The sequence below is a fragment of the Lingula anatina genome, chromosome 6 (genome assembly GCF_051362555.1).
Source record: "Lingula anatina isolate TDL-2025a chromosome 6, LinAna3.0, whole genome shotgun sequence".
Classification (NCBI taxonomy): Eukaryota; Metazoa; Brachiopoda; class Lingulata; order Lingulida; family Lingulidae; genus Lingula; species Lingula anatina.
The window spans coordinates 7,529,662-7,544,728 of NC_141772.1; the positions used below are offsets into that span (position 1 = coordinate 7,529,662).

A 15,067-nucleotide genomic window follows, 5' to 3' on the forward strand; every position below is an offset into this window, starting at 1 on the left:
TGTGATTGATCACTAGCGTGATGAAAGATTTCGAACTGCGCTAGATGAAAACACTTGGTGTTGAGGATTATAAAGTAGAGGTATGTAAATAAATCCAAACAGAAATAATAAATGGGAGAAATGAAAAAAAGCATATATTATATAGATGAATGACATTTGACATCGAGCAACATGTTTTTTTAGAGTATTTTACTCACATAGCTAAGGCATGGGGAACAACCCAAAAGAGCAGGTTAATTATGTTTGAACTCCCAAATTGCGTCAACATTTCAAAGAGAAGTCTAATCTTGGAAACAAAAAAGAAAAAAAACGTACATGTGTATTCATTACACTAGAGATTGATCTTCTGTTTTATAATCGTATTTTTATACAATATTTAAAAACAACAAAACAGTTTGAATTAATAATCACAGCATGGTTTTTATTTCCATTTTTCATAACCATGTACATAAACGTATGCTATTTCAAGCAATGGTAAAAATCGACTACTCTTTGGACTGAGGGCATTCCTCTCTGCTGTTCACGCACTTGTTGCCGTCCCGAGAGACCCAAATTTTGTTTTCAGGGCAGCGACAACCTATGACACACTGCAGGGTGCAAACCCATGGGTCCGGCTCCCCGCAGACGCGCGGGCAAGCGGAATAACAGGTACCCCACTTCAAATCCCCAGTGCAAGCAGCCTGCTTCCCTGGTGGAAAATATAAAACGAGAAGGTAAATATATTTTTTTCGTGATCACAACACATATAGAATCACTAAAATAGAACAGACTGTTAAATTTATTTAAGGATATACAATAAAACAATGCGAAGCGGATTTCGCTACAGAGAAGTTTTCAGAATGTAACTTTACTGCAAAATGTACATACATATTGATCCATATTCATCGTCCCTCTATAGTAAAAGAAAACTACAGAATTTAAAGCAATAATATTTTATGGATGTACACGTATGGCAACAGAGGGATATTCAAAAGAACTTTCAAGCTGTAATTAATCAGGTTTGGGGTTGCCTTCTTCTTTTGAATGATCATTTCTCTTAAAGTTACACCAAACATATTTAAGTTTTCATTTCTGTTGTCATATGTTTGCAAAACTACTTACATAGGTCAATAAGATTTCTACAGTACACTTCGCTCACGAGCACAAGTAAGAAGATTGCCACAGCCTTCATCGTTTTGTTCTCTTCTGAGGTATTGAAACAAAAATAAAGAAAATATGGCATTTATATCTAAATGACCTACCACTATTACGAATTACATCGAGAGCGTAAATGTTTATTAACATACCATAGAGATATCACATTAAGTGGAAAAGAGGTTGACCTACTGTTTTCAAACTTATTACAGGAGTGATCATATTACAAAAACACAGGTTGTCTTCGAATGCATTTCTTTGAAGTTATGTAATTTTTTTTGTCTCAGTGCTCAATGGTGGAAAGTTAAAATTTTTATGTAAATTTTTTAACTTGAGGATCGAACCACTGTCCGATTTTTTTAAAAATCAATATAATTATTTACTTACGTGTTTATAAATCTATTTATGAGAATTGTCATAATCATTTTAGTGCTATTTAATATTTCATATCGTTTTATTTGTTAATTCGGTATCATCACTATATGAGCACTATTGTATTTTAATATCTATTTTAATATAAATATTTTAGAAAACGGAAATTTACCTCTAAATGACTGGTCAGTCATTTGAAAGATTTCAGGCAAAAAGCATACATTTGGAATCAAACATTTTACCTTTTAACTTTACTCTATGGGATTTAAGAAAGAATTTCAAGATGCCATGCCGGGTTCTTTTACACTTTCCTTTGGGGGCCGTGAGGGAGCGTAATGTATAATCAATAAATTATATAACAGGAATCAAAATAAAAAAAAAGAGAGAGGCAAATGTTTGCACGGAGCACGTCAGATATACATCTAAAAACTACGTTTACAGCTCACCTTTTTACAGTCTTTGGTTCGCGTGCAGCTCCGATGCGCGTTTCACCTGTCTTCTGCTGCGGTATTAATACAGTAAAGGAAATCAGGCAGTGAGAGACCAAGGAAAATCAAATTAACCTTTGTAACACACACTCAGACAAGTGGCACCCTTTCCGCCTTAATCACATTAGGAAAATCAATCAACTCGAGAAAAAGGCCCGCTTAAGTATTATCAGTTTTGCCATTGCCCTATTGTACGTATTGTACGTGCACACCCGCATGATGCCTATGTATGTTTCAGCTGATAAGTTCTAATGATTCAAAACATGTCAATCATTGAAATGTATCTTGAAGTTCAGGTTTGGATGGAAAACCGCGTAGACCGCATGCACTATATCTTGTGAGCCCAGCTAAGACGCACCTGGACAAGGATACTGTGCTTGTTAAATTTAAGTTAATTAATGATGGGGAGGTTATTCATTTCAGCGTGAGCAGAGATTAAAATCAATACAATTATGAAAATATTAAATATGCAATCAAAAAACAAACTTGCGTCTTTCGTGTATAACCATCATTCTTAGTATTACTCTTAATAATCCTGAAACGGTCAATCTATTGGGAACTCGTTCTTAATTCTTCTGTCTTATATTTTGGTCACATTGATTTCGATCGTTTTATGGGATGCATCTGCGCGCACATTATTCTCGCCTGTTCTCAAAATAAATAAATAAATAAATAAATAAATAAACAGATAGATAAAATAAAAGATAAAAAATAAAAATAAGAATATATAAAAATAATTATAAATACAAATAAAAACTCCGGAACTGACAGAAATCACTGTCTGCGGCTACTTAAATACCGCAGAAGCCTGGGTTGCTGTAAAACACGATTATCTTCCACCGCAAAACCCGCTGAATTTGTTGTAAAATGATCCTCCTGCACATTTTTTTGTATTGTCGCCAAGCATGAATGCAAATATGGTGTCCGCGTCGTCAGCGTCAAAATACATCAGCATAACTGTCACAAGAAGACAGGGGTGGGGGCGTGATTTAGAGGTTTTTTTTTTTTGCCCTCTCGCATTAAATTCGGGGTATCCAAATTCGTCAGTGTGACGTAACGGGTGACTATAGGCAAACCCTGGCAGATTAATAATGTTGAATGAGACTCTGCCAGAAAAAGACTTACCTTTGTTATACAGTGTAATTATTTTAAAATCCCTTTTTTTTGTCTCTTAGTCTATATATGGTATAATTTTTCTTATCAATTCAGATTTTATTGTGGCCAGGCAGTATTTTAAAATGGTATAATACATTATGCAAAAGCAGTTCTTAAAAGTAGTTTTTAAAAGACTAATAAGTTTAAGGAAAATTAAACATCTGATATAACATCAGATCTGATATAAAGAATGCCATAATCATCCCTTTGATTCAATCACTAAATCACCTCTCACAATGACCACCTCTCACAATTAAGATTATTTTTGGAATGTATCAAAAACAGTCATGAAGTCTAGGATTATGGTGAATTAAATGGTTCCTACTATTTTGACTTTGCTAGTTACTGATAAAAAGCAATGCATATGATGTATTTTTTCTATTTCTTTTGTAATATTACTACCTATTTACAATTTCAACCTTACCTGATCAGGTTTTGGTTGCATGGTCATATTTTAATTTGGCCTAGGCAGAATTAAAATTTAATAACAATCCTTACCTTGTTTATCCTTTGTCAAGCTACTTGTGCATCAAAATGATCGGACAACAAAGCCCATTACTTTTATATCGCACGACCTTCCCATTTTGTTATGAGAGTAGCTTTTTGTTGTAATTATCTCCTAATTTGTTTTGTATCATGAAGGAAATAAGAATATCGGCATTATAGGAGTTAAGTATAGTGTTAATCTCCAAAGGCAATTATATGTCGGAATGCGATGGGGTTTCCACTTTAGGTATCTATTGTAGTAGTGCTCTCAAAGCTAATGACTATTATCTTTAATTTGATGTGCCTGGATGCGGTATCATAATTTGCCCTTTTTCCTGTTAAGATATCACTTGGAAGGTGTTTTTCACACTAAATCGTCATAACAATCGGCTTAATTTTGGCCTTTTGTTACATAGCGATCCAAAAAAAAAAAATTGACATGTTAATTGGGAATCCCACCCCGTGGCATTACACTGTCACCACCACACGTTTTGTGCTCGTTTAAGGTCGTGTCTATCTGGACTCTCCTCTACACGCGAGTTCTGTCATTGCTGTTCTGGCCCTTTTTGAGGGCATTTGTAGTGTCCTTTTATCCGTATGTCCGACAAATAATGAAAATGGTCCTGAACAGGGCATTTGATACATGTACAAGGTCGAACTGACCTGGGTCTGTTGGTAAATTGTAATAAGGATCAAACTCAATCTCTTTTGATAAAATAAACAAGTACGATAAAGAAATGGAAGCTCTAAAATGCTATTGTCTGTGGAAAGCTAGTACCGGGGTATATGGGGGCTTCTTCTCCGTGTATTTGTTCTACTTGTCGTTGAAGTGTGTAATATGTGACCTTGCCATTTATATTATTATTCGGTCAGAGCAAGAATACATGTATATTATTTAGGGGCGGATCCAGACAGTCTCACAGTCTTCCTAATTATCCTTTTTGATCCAGCTACCATTTTGACCGTCTCCGACAAAATTAGATGTCCGTCAATGTAAACTTGTCTGGGACTGGTGAGACTTGTGATGAAGTACGGCACCGGGCTGTCAAAAGCATTAGCAGATGTATACATGTGTTTCCCTCTCCGTGATAAGTAAGAAAGTTTTCATGAGATTTAAACCTACTAACCGAATTTGTGTGGCTCTGTGGTAACTCCGCTGTCTTGAACACTGGCAGACACTTGTACGCGGGTTCGATTTCCAAATGTTAGATGTAACTTTTTTGCTAGAAATAAATTTCAAAAATTGTGTTGGATTACTATAAGAAGAAACACATAGCTATAGGGAATGGGTGAGTTATACATGGCGCAGTGCACGGTGGGAAAAAATCCCACAGCCGTCATCGAAAAGTCACGGAAGTCACGAGTTCAAATATCGGACGACGCATGTCACCTCACCGCAACAGCAGCCTAGTCCCAGAATCGGGAAGTCACGAGAACGAATGAGACTCGTAACATGTTCCTTTTTTCTTTTAACTCGCTGGTAATATTTGTATTTGAACCTTTTTAAGGGGGTGTCCATGCCGTTATCACCTCATCTTACTAATCTCGCCCTAAAGCGTTCTGTTCTCTGCCGTGTCCCCTCATCACCCTTTTTTGTAATAATTTGTAATACCCATATATTTTATCTCTCAGTTGATCAGAATGCGAGAATGTAAGTTGAAATAGGGCCTATATAGTCATATTTTTACCCGCTTTACAATAAACATATTTCACTCAGTACGTATTAAATATGCTTGAGATCAAAATACAGACCATATACTGAAAAGTCTCAGACTAAAATATGAGTGACTTAAGTTTACAATATTTACATAACATTGTCAAATGAAGGCCTATAGGTTGTGACAATATATAACCATACCGGCAACCTGAAGATGATGATGGTGATGCACATATATTATTTATATTTATAATAATATATTATTTATATATTTTGTTCTTCCGTTTATTATTTTTGATCTGACAAAAACAATTTATTTTGGAATAATCCGCAATTATTCAAACACTATATTTCATTGTGCACACTGAGGATGTTGACCTGATTTACCTGATCCTGATTGTATTGGAAATATAACACGGGCCCCATTATCAAACTCCCCTCTCCCCATTACCCAAAACTGGACGTTTCACTTTCTGATAGGTGTCATTGCGTGGGCAATGTTGTAGCGTATTCAGACGGCTGACTAACAGATCCGCGGATCAAATTTGGCCAACCCACTCGAATGCTTGTTGCGTTATCCGCTCGGGGAATCTATTCGATGTGTAATCGGGAATAAAGTGGCAAGCTTTTAGTTGGGTCGCCATATTTGATCCGCGGATCTGTTAGTCCGCTGTTCTGAATCCGCTTTTTGATACAGTCATCGCCAATTCAACACACTGTAGCTTATTTAAGAAAAACTTCAATGGATCCTCTTGGTAAAGATAGGTAACACTCAGAAGAATTTGCATGTTATATTCAAGTATGATTTTAAAACAAAAAGTGGATTAACTTTGAACAGAAGCGTAAACCAAATCAATTTGCATATATTACATCCAGTGGCCGATTTCGGGGGTGGGGGGTGTCGGGGGGGGGGGGGGGGTCATGAGCCCCCTTCGATTTCTGAAAAAAAAGTCACACCAATGGTGCCCTCTTGAAATTAGAATTTAGATAAACTGAACCATAGCTTTAAACCTTACCAAGTGTTAGCCCTCTAAAATACCGGACTTTTCGAGGCCATTCAGCGGGCCCCGAACCCCACGCCATGGGGGAGGGGGTCGGCTTTGCTTCCGCGGACCCCCCCCCCCCCTAAAATAATCTGGATCCGCCCCTGAAATGTTTCATCGACGGATGGCTCTGGACTATTTCAATATTTCAAAGTACAGTCCTGGAGTTGCAAAAACATGTAAAATTCGCTGCATGATCATCGATCTTCGAATTCGTTTAAATAAATAACAAAGCAGGTTAACTAAAATCGACATGGATTTTATTTGCATTTCATATGGCGACATATACATTTTCAAATGTGCTTTCAGAAAATGGAACCATTTTGAAAAAGAATCGTCTATCCTTTAGACTTTAAGGGCAATCCTTTCTGCTGTCAACGCATTTGTCGCTCTTCCGAGAGACCCGGATTTTGCCATAAGGACAGCCACATCCTAAGACACACTGCATGGTGCAAAACCTGGCTGGTGGTTCCCCGCAGATGCTTGGACACGCGGAATTACAGCCACTCCATATCAAGTCCCCGGTGCAAGTACCCTTATCTTCAACTGTGGGAGATATAAAATGGAAATGGTAAATAAGTCTGTGAGAGCAGAACACAGTTCAATAGCGCATATAGAATAGATTAGTACATACAATGAAAGCTACAGGAACGTAGCCAGGGGCGCTCGGTGGGTTCGAAAGAACCCCCTTTTTGCCAGGAAAAGGTCCCCTCTGGGTAAAATTTTATCTAGGTACATGAAGGTTTCATGGTAAAAGGTCCACTTTTCAGAAAAAGAACCCCCATTTTGAAATTGCTTGCTAAGGGGCTGGGCTGTGTATGTGTGTGACGAAAACGGCGGCAGATCAGGTGGTGAGGGAGAGTTGAGGCGGCACGAGGATAAAACTGTATAGTTCACGGGCGAAAAATTTTCTCTCTCGTTTTTTTTTCTTTTTTGTCATGCTTTTTGATATAGGATGGACAATTGGGTACTTTTGGAACAAAGCAGAGTAGGGCACGTGGACCATTGCAATTGATCTAATTGAGGGTCACGCCAAGCAAACTCTCAGTAATCATTTAGACTGCCATATATTTACATAACTACTTACTTGCGTTAATTACAGTTCCACAGAACATTTGAGTCACAAGTACAAGGAAGAAGAATGTCGCAGCCTTCATTGTGTTGTTTTCTTCTGAAAAAAGAAACAAACAAAATAACCTGGTAACACCTGAGTATGTAATATAACCGTATATTTTTACTTTTACTTAAAATTACGTAAAATAGTCCGTTTGAAAGTGGTTATCTTCAAAGAACAATGACCAGGTTAAGGTTTTTACAAGCACTGGTGAATTTCACAGACTTGGAGTCTTAAGTTAAATATGAAGTAACAATTCTTACCTTGTATATCCCGAGTCACAGCAAGCGAAGCAACAAGATGACCGCGGGCAACAGAGACCGACACTCTTATAGCGCCTTACTCACCTGATTAGGTATCAAAATAGCGCTCTCTTATTGCCTCCTTTATTTGATTTACGTATTAAGGTGATAAGGCTATCGTGATTATCACACCAGTTACTTTTGCTCTGCTGACTTCAAAGCTTAACATCAAAACAGGCTAATTGTAACATTTAGACAGTGTTGATAATATGTGGATATTCACAACAATCCGCTTCTTTGATTAGATGATTCTGCATGGATGTGTGCCGTTAGTACATGTCACCATGATTTGACTTCTTACATCTCAGTCATACACGCAGTAACGTAAAATACACTAATATACTAGAGTTGGTACATGTAGCATCAAAAACATCTTGAAATACAAAGTAACACTCGTACCCGTTAAGATCTTTTAAAATGATGACAAAAAATAAAAAAAATGTTTTTGTCTGTAGAATTCTAGTTCAAGGGACATGGGTTGCTTTTAATCAGTGGATTAGCCATACGAGTGCTTGCCACGTGAGTGTAATGTGCAGCCTTGTCCTTGACATCAAAATGAACAGATAATGAGCATTCAGTGGATCAAATCTTACAGTGTCCACAAGCCTGAGTACTGGTATTATAGTTATGTCATTGGGTACAGTTTTCATTAAGTAAACAGTATATGATAAATGTCTCAGTTTTACGGGAGCACAAAGCCACAATTTATTCTACGCCGTTTTACATAGAAACTTAACTCTAACCGGTTTGGTGTAGCTATACATACAGAGAAATCTCGCCGTCCTTCTGTGGAGGTAAGGCCTGCGTAGAGCAGACGTGATATCTCTTCAGCCGCTCCCTTAACAAAATATCAGGCCTACTGCAAACACTCTTGCAATTTGCTGCAAATTTGCGAGAACATGAATATCTTGTAGCAAACTCACTCCAAACTTAGGAGGTTCTACCAAATTTGCTTCAAATTCAATACAACTCTTTCTCGCAAACTCCTGCAAACTGTTGCTGCAAAATTTTAGCTGCTAACTTTTCATTTTACTGAGGGATGTACCATTGTGATTCTCAATAAGCTTCTCTGGGTGAAACGATATATATCCACATGTAATGGGACAGACTACGACTCAAAGGTTGCTATATTTACCTGTGATACTTGAAGTGATCTGCTCGAGATCAGATGCGCGCTAGAGAATCCAGTTTTATGACCAGATTTATTAGATTTATTCCAGAATATCCTTTGTGGGGTTTTCCTTGCCCAGTGCGTTTGGGCACCAGTCAAGGTTATGGCCTCTTTGCAACCCCACAAATGAAATTTGTGCAAAATTGTTGGTAAATAATAACTTTTGCTGACTCGTCGCATCATAATTTGTAGGATGATGAGTCTTATTGAATATTTGATATATAATTTTTATCCCTAAGGCCATAACATTTAATACAGGCAACAATTTGCTACATTGTTATTAAATGCGCTTGTTCTAAAAGCCAACACATTCTTGTATTAAACTGCAAAAAAGTTAATAGATCAAGTTGCAATAGTTGAGATGCATGACGCGTACCATTGTATCTCTTTATAAGTCAGAGGCAATATTTCTGCCACTGAAAAAACATATTTTAAGTTTAAAGTGAACACACGACTGTAGTAATTAATTCTTTTATGTAATGTTTTATAACTGCAAAAAGAAGATTGTTTTCGTTTCTTTTTACATACATTTCAATTTTTTTTCTAAATTAAAAAAAATATATAATAATAATAAATGTTGTCTGCAATTGCAACTGCAAGGGCCAATTAAGTAATACAATAAATGCATGCGTGGCTTATCTATCTATCTATCTATCTATCTATCTATCTATCTATCTAATGATAATAATATTTATTGAGTGTCATCTGCAAAATAACTGTCTTAAGATTGTGTTTGGAGATGACATCCTCAAGGGGCATATACCCTAGGTTCTACATTTCAGTTTTGCCAGCTCGATCTTGATTTCATATATAACCCATACCAGCAAACCTGTGAAGCTATCCCATGAAAATGTTTGAATAGTTAGCAAGCTAGCTTTACAGTGGCCCTGACACTCAGGGCAGGGGCACAGTGCATGAAGTGAAAAAAGTAAAGGGCCCAGAACTGACCCCTGAGGAACACACTACAACATGTACGTAAGAGTTTCTGGGTCAGATAATAAGGACTGGATTGCTACTCCTTGTTTCTTTTCATGTGAGTGTAGAGTGTAGCCAATCAAGCATCACTCCTTTATACCAAACTGATACTGCAGCCGCTGAGGTAAAATATTGTTGAAAGATCCATGAGAACTAAAATGACATTACAATGAATGTAAAATGAAAACATTGTATCATTGTGAACCCTCATTAAGTGTTATCAATAAACTCGCCCCGGTGTTTATCAGTTTATCTGAGGCTATCCCCAGAAAAAAAAACGAGAGAAAGTTGGAATGCAGTAATGTGGAAACGCACTGTGTTCACTGCACAATTGTCTTAGTTAGCATTATATCTACAATTTCTGTGATGCTTTAATTACCATCAATTCATTGTCCTCATCCTAAAATCAGAATTAAAAAAAAAACTCTACTATAAATATGCATGCCTCTGTCATTTCAAGAATATTATACGGATTGTATTGTATACGACATGGGCTGATAATATACAGGTGAGTTGCCAGTCACCCGTGAAATTCAGGGTACATGTACATGTACTGTACGCCAGTGGTTATCCCGACGGTGGCAAAAATAATGAGAAATATAATGAATAAATAATCGTTATTAGTCTTAATTGTCAAACTTCCAATAAATAACTCATTCGACGAGCGTCCTTGATTATTTCCTGGATAATAATGTTGTGCTTTGGGATCCTATAATTTTTTGGCACTCGATGCATTTTATGCACACTGCATACGGATTCCCATATGATACTAGAAGTAAACTACATACTTGTGTTTGTATTTGGAAACAAACCAAGACAAAGATATATTCAACACGTTAAATCTCAATGTGTATCCAATTGCTTCATCATAAAATACAGGGTAATTGCAGGGTGATTGTTCTTAAAATATGGAAATATTCAGTCGCATCATGAAGATCATAAAATACGACAGGCCAGGATCTCGTGTGTGTATATCATTTCGTTGCATCTCGTGTGTCAAGTTTTCTTGATCCGTATATACTTGGCTAAATAAGACATCCAGCAGGCAATACAAGATAAAAAAAATACCTTTACGATCTCGACCACAAGATCATAAACGCTGGATGTGTCTTTCATTGGCATTATTTTCTAAAATTTAATTGGTTTAGTATAGTCTGGTTATATGTGATATGGACGCCCTCCGTGTTTAAGCCATTTGCTGGGTTGTCTTTGCGTTACGTTACTACATATTGTGCAGGCATAGAAGTGGGATAAGCAAGGAAATGGGTTGCATCCAGTCAGAATATTATATCAAAGAGCCCAAAAGAGACAAAATATTGCGGATAATCTCAATTCTGTTTATTATATTTCATCTTAACTATAACCATACTTGGTGGCAGAATATTGAGACGAAAGTGATTGCCGTTTCACTGCGGACAGTCCTCCCTACTCTTCACGCATTGGGTGCTGGTCTCGCTGACCCGGATTTTCTTGTCCTGGGGGCAAGCACAGCCAGAGACACACATCATTATGCAGAACAATTGTTCCTCTTTCCCGCAAACCGGCGGACACGCGGAACCGCAGGAATACCACTGCAAATCCCCCGGACATACCGGTATTTTAGGCCGATTGGATCGCACCAACTTCTTCCCTTGATATGAAGCATACAGTACTAAAGCATACTCATATGGTTGAATTTATCGTCACCATGTATCAATTAGGTGATAAGAGATTAGTTTTCATAGAATTAATTGCGAAAAAACTAATCAAAAAATTGGAAGGCAAATCAGCTTTATACAGTTGCCAGTGGTTAAAATTGACTACACCCAAATTAACATTGGACGTCACTTATGGCACTTCGTACTTACACATCACACAGTCTGTCCCAACTGCCAGTAAAACTACCAAGACAATCACGATCTTCATCGCATCAGTGTTCACCTGAAATATATGCAATGGTTTGAAATTCACGATAGAAAAAACACATGGGATGGCGTGAGATTATAATTCTTATGCAAAGTTTTTTTCGGTAAATTAAGTTTTCAGTTTGTATAAATGTTTTTTTTTTTTCAATTTTAATAAATCATAGATATTTTATCTTAATACTTTATGTTAGAAAACGAGATATAGCTGGAAGAGGCAAGCATGTATGAAGTTTGTGGCCAGAGGAAATAACGCAAGAACAAATATGTACATGCACTAAGGACCTGCGTCTTCCAAAACGGTTCCACCAGAAAAAAAATGAATTTTTTAAACTAAAAATATCTTGGTAAAGTAATCTGGGAATTACTGCATGTATGACGTAAGCCACAGGCCTCCTGTCCATGTTACCAAGCCTCTCAACAAACAAACATAAAAACTATAGGAAATGTCTGCAGAAAATTTTTGACTGATCTGGGACACTTTTGCCACACGTCGTAGTTACTGTAGTGACGGTGACATTTTGTCAAGGATAAATTTAATGAGAATAAGCAGGTAGTATGCGACGATGCTGGGTGGAACGTGTCCCTTTTGTCACTCAGTTATATAATGAGCGGAGCATTCAATGCGCAATATTAATGTCCATTTTTAGCTTAACTAGGCACCGTCGACTAAATACAAGTAAATGCAGACTTGACATTTAATATGGAATATTTTTTCCAAATCATTTTTCATCAGTTTTTCCTATTTTGCTGACTGTTAAATGAAAATAAGGATTAAAATCGTGTTCTAATAGCTTTTCATTATCTTTTTGATGTCATTGTGACATCAGTTCATTAATGGAATTCGCCAGAGAAGCAAACAAAACACAATGCCTATTCTACTTTATACGACAACCATTAAACGAGATATTTTGGATCTCCATACTTTCCAAATTATTGTCTGTAATAGAGTTACACGCTTCACAAAGGACCCTCATGTCAGTGTCTTGTCACAATAACAGTCGCTGTTACGCCTGGTTTCTTCTGGCTGCTACCAGCGCTCTCAAATGGCAAGGCATTCCTTATGATAGGTTTTTATCTGGAATAACATTCCAGGCATCGGTCAAAATCTGTCCAATTTGGTCCAGTTTCGTTGTAGGACATGTAGGCCATTGATTTGGCCAGTAATGGCCTACCCACATATTGCCAACGTGGTTCAAATATGGCGGTTTTGATGACCAGGGTAGCTGCTCATTCCCTTGGTTCTCTAAGTAATCTGCTATTAAAAGTGCTCTGTGTGAACCGGCAATCTCACCGTGCAACCTAAAATTGTTCCTAAGGTGCCCCCTTATCAAATGATAGTCAAGTGGTTCCCAGATTATTCCTTTATTTGATCTGGTTCAGGTTTTCGTCGATGACTGCCATTGGTGTTTTGGCACCAATGTGATATCCACTTCAAATACTGACGCTGTTTATGACCTAAGTCACTTTAGACACGGCACACACTTCGTCGTTGGTCTCTTCTGGATGTCTTTAAACTCTGTTTTGACTAGTTGAGCGGTACAGGTGAAATCTGTCTTCAATAAAGAAAGCCACGAGATTTCAGTGTTCAGCCCAGAAACGATCAAGGTCCACAATTCATTAGAGAAAAATACAACGATGTTTTGTTGTTTACAGTGGGTTCCTCGGAGGTCGTCTGGTATTCTAACTTGCTAAAACCAGTTTGGTGTTCGCTTAGGGCCTTGAAAAATGCGTTTTGGTGGCAATTTACCCCTCATTCTGAACGGACTGGGCGGTTTTTGTTTTGTTGCAACAGCATATCCTGAAAGACAGTGGGTCCTGTACCCTGGTGGTAAGATTTCAATACATTGAGTGTTGCCTCTATGTGGGTACATCATTCTGGGTATTACTCTATAAAACTGTGCGGACCGTTTCGTTTGGTGCAATTAACTGTCTGGCAATATCTGTCTTTTTCGCGCCATTTTGCCACAGATTAACAATTTTGTAAAGCACTGCATAGCTCATTTTACACACTGCAAAACCGACCACTTGCATGCAAAATTTCAAATTTTTCTATGCAGTAGTTGCCGACATATGGATACTTTTTTGACAGAACCATGCTTTGCCAAAGCTAACCTTTGGCCTGCCCAAAGGAGCACTACCCAATTAAATTACTGCATATTACATAACGCAGCAGCGCAACAAACCCGTTAGTCAGTTAATTGGAAGCGACACACCTGACTACACACTTCTCCATTCACGTATCTTATATGAGATCTGAGTTTTTTTAAAAAAAGAACGCATTTCTATCTAGGCATACCCTCGAAACTGAAATATTCCATATTAAATGTCAAGTCTGTAGTTTTAAATGTTACTCTCACTCACCGTTGCAATGTCCAAACAACCGATTGGTTTTCGTTTTTGGCTTTTACAGTGTCCCTTTCGAGTTTGATTTAAACTGATCAAAAACCGGAGTTTCCGACCAGGTTCCAGTTGTCTATACTTGAAGGAGTATATGACGGCGCAATATCACATGACACAATACACGTGATCACCAGTCATCGCCCCTGATTACATTATAAAAACGTAATTCACTACGCCAGATTAAATGCACCCTGCACATGATTATTCTGTCATATCCGTTTATCGCTCACCGTAATAATTTCCATACATAACCCTGGAGACAAAATTAAATTATGTGTGAGATAATACACTGTCACCCGAGCGATATATGCCATAACACCTCGAGCGTTAGCGAGAGGTGTTCATGGCATATATCGCGAGAGGGTGACAGTGTATTCTTTGACATACATACCGAGAACAAATACAGTCATTTCATCCTAAAACACCCCTAAAACCGAATAAAGTGACCCTATATCACGCTCTAGAGATGTTATACGGAATAAACTCGTCCACGTGCGCTGGTCACCTTCCGCCAAATTCTTACGTAATGTCTGACAATTTGGTCAATTTTTGCTTAATACTTGTCGTGGACATTCAACTGGCTTGATAAGTATTTAATCAACCATCGACACTGACCATGCACGTCTCAGCTTAGCCACACCTAGCTGGGACTGCTGCGGAAACAAGGTCCCTCTACTTTTTAGTGACATTTCTGATAAAAAAGGAACTAATTTTTCACAAGTGCAAAGGAGAAAGAAATTTACTTTTTGGTGATATTTCTAACAACGTGGCAGTTTCGGAATATATTCAAAATCGACGGATGTTTATTACAAGTTCACGGGAGTAATAATTTTTGTTTTTTATTTTCATTTCTGACGACGAGGCGG

At 37.6% G+C, this 15,067-nt stretch overlaps 3 long non-coding RNA genes across 4 annotated transcripts; all 3 read right to left on the reverse strand.

The window, feature by feature from the left end:
* Positions 1-400: 400 nt before the first annotated feature.
* On the reverse strand, positions 401-3,729 carry LOC106157314 (uncharacterized). 2 transcript variants are annotated; one of them, XR_015335299.1, is made up of 4 exons: positions 3,648-3,729; positions 1,953-2,008; positions 1,102-1,185; positions 401-688 (listed from the first exon to the last, which is right to left on the reverse strand). It is a non-coding gene; the product is annotated as an uncharacterized LOC106157314 (long non-coding RNA). The 2 variants fall into 2 exon arrangements; XR_001237781.3 differs by lacking the exon at positions 3,648-3,729 and having other exon boundaries at positions 1,953-2,141.
* A 2,849-nt stretch (positions 3,730-6,578) lies between these two features.
* LOC106157318 (uncharacterized) lies at positions 6,579-7,884 on the reverse strand. The gene is made up of 3 exons (XR_001237785.2): positions 7,713-7,884; positions 7,423-7,506; positions 6,579-6,881 (listed from the first exon to the last, which is right to left on the reverse strand). It is a non-coding gene; the product is annotated as an uncharacterized LOC106157318 (long non-coding RNA).
* A 3,290-nt stretch (positions 7,885-11,174) lies between these two features.
* On the reverse strand, positions 11,175-14,448 carry LOC106157315 (uncharacterized). Its single transcript, XR_015335287.1, has 3 exons — positions 14,163-14,448; positions 11,745-11,817; positions 11,175-11,527 (listed from the first exon to the last, which is right to left on the reverse strand). It is a non-coding gene; the product is annotated as an uncharacterized LOC106157315 (long non-coding RNA).
* Positions 14,449-15,067: the final 619 nt, after the last annotated feature.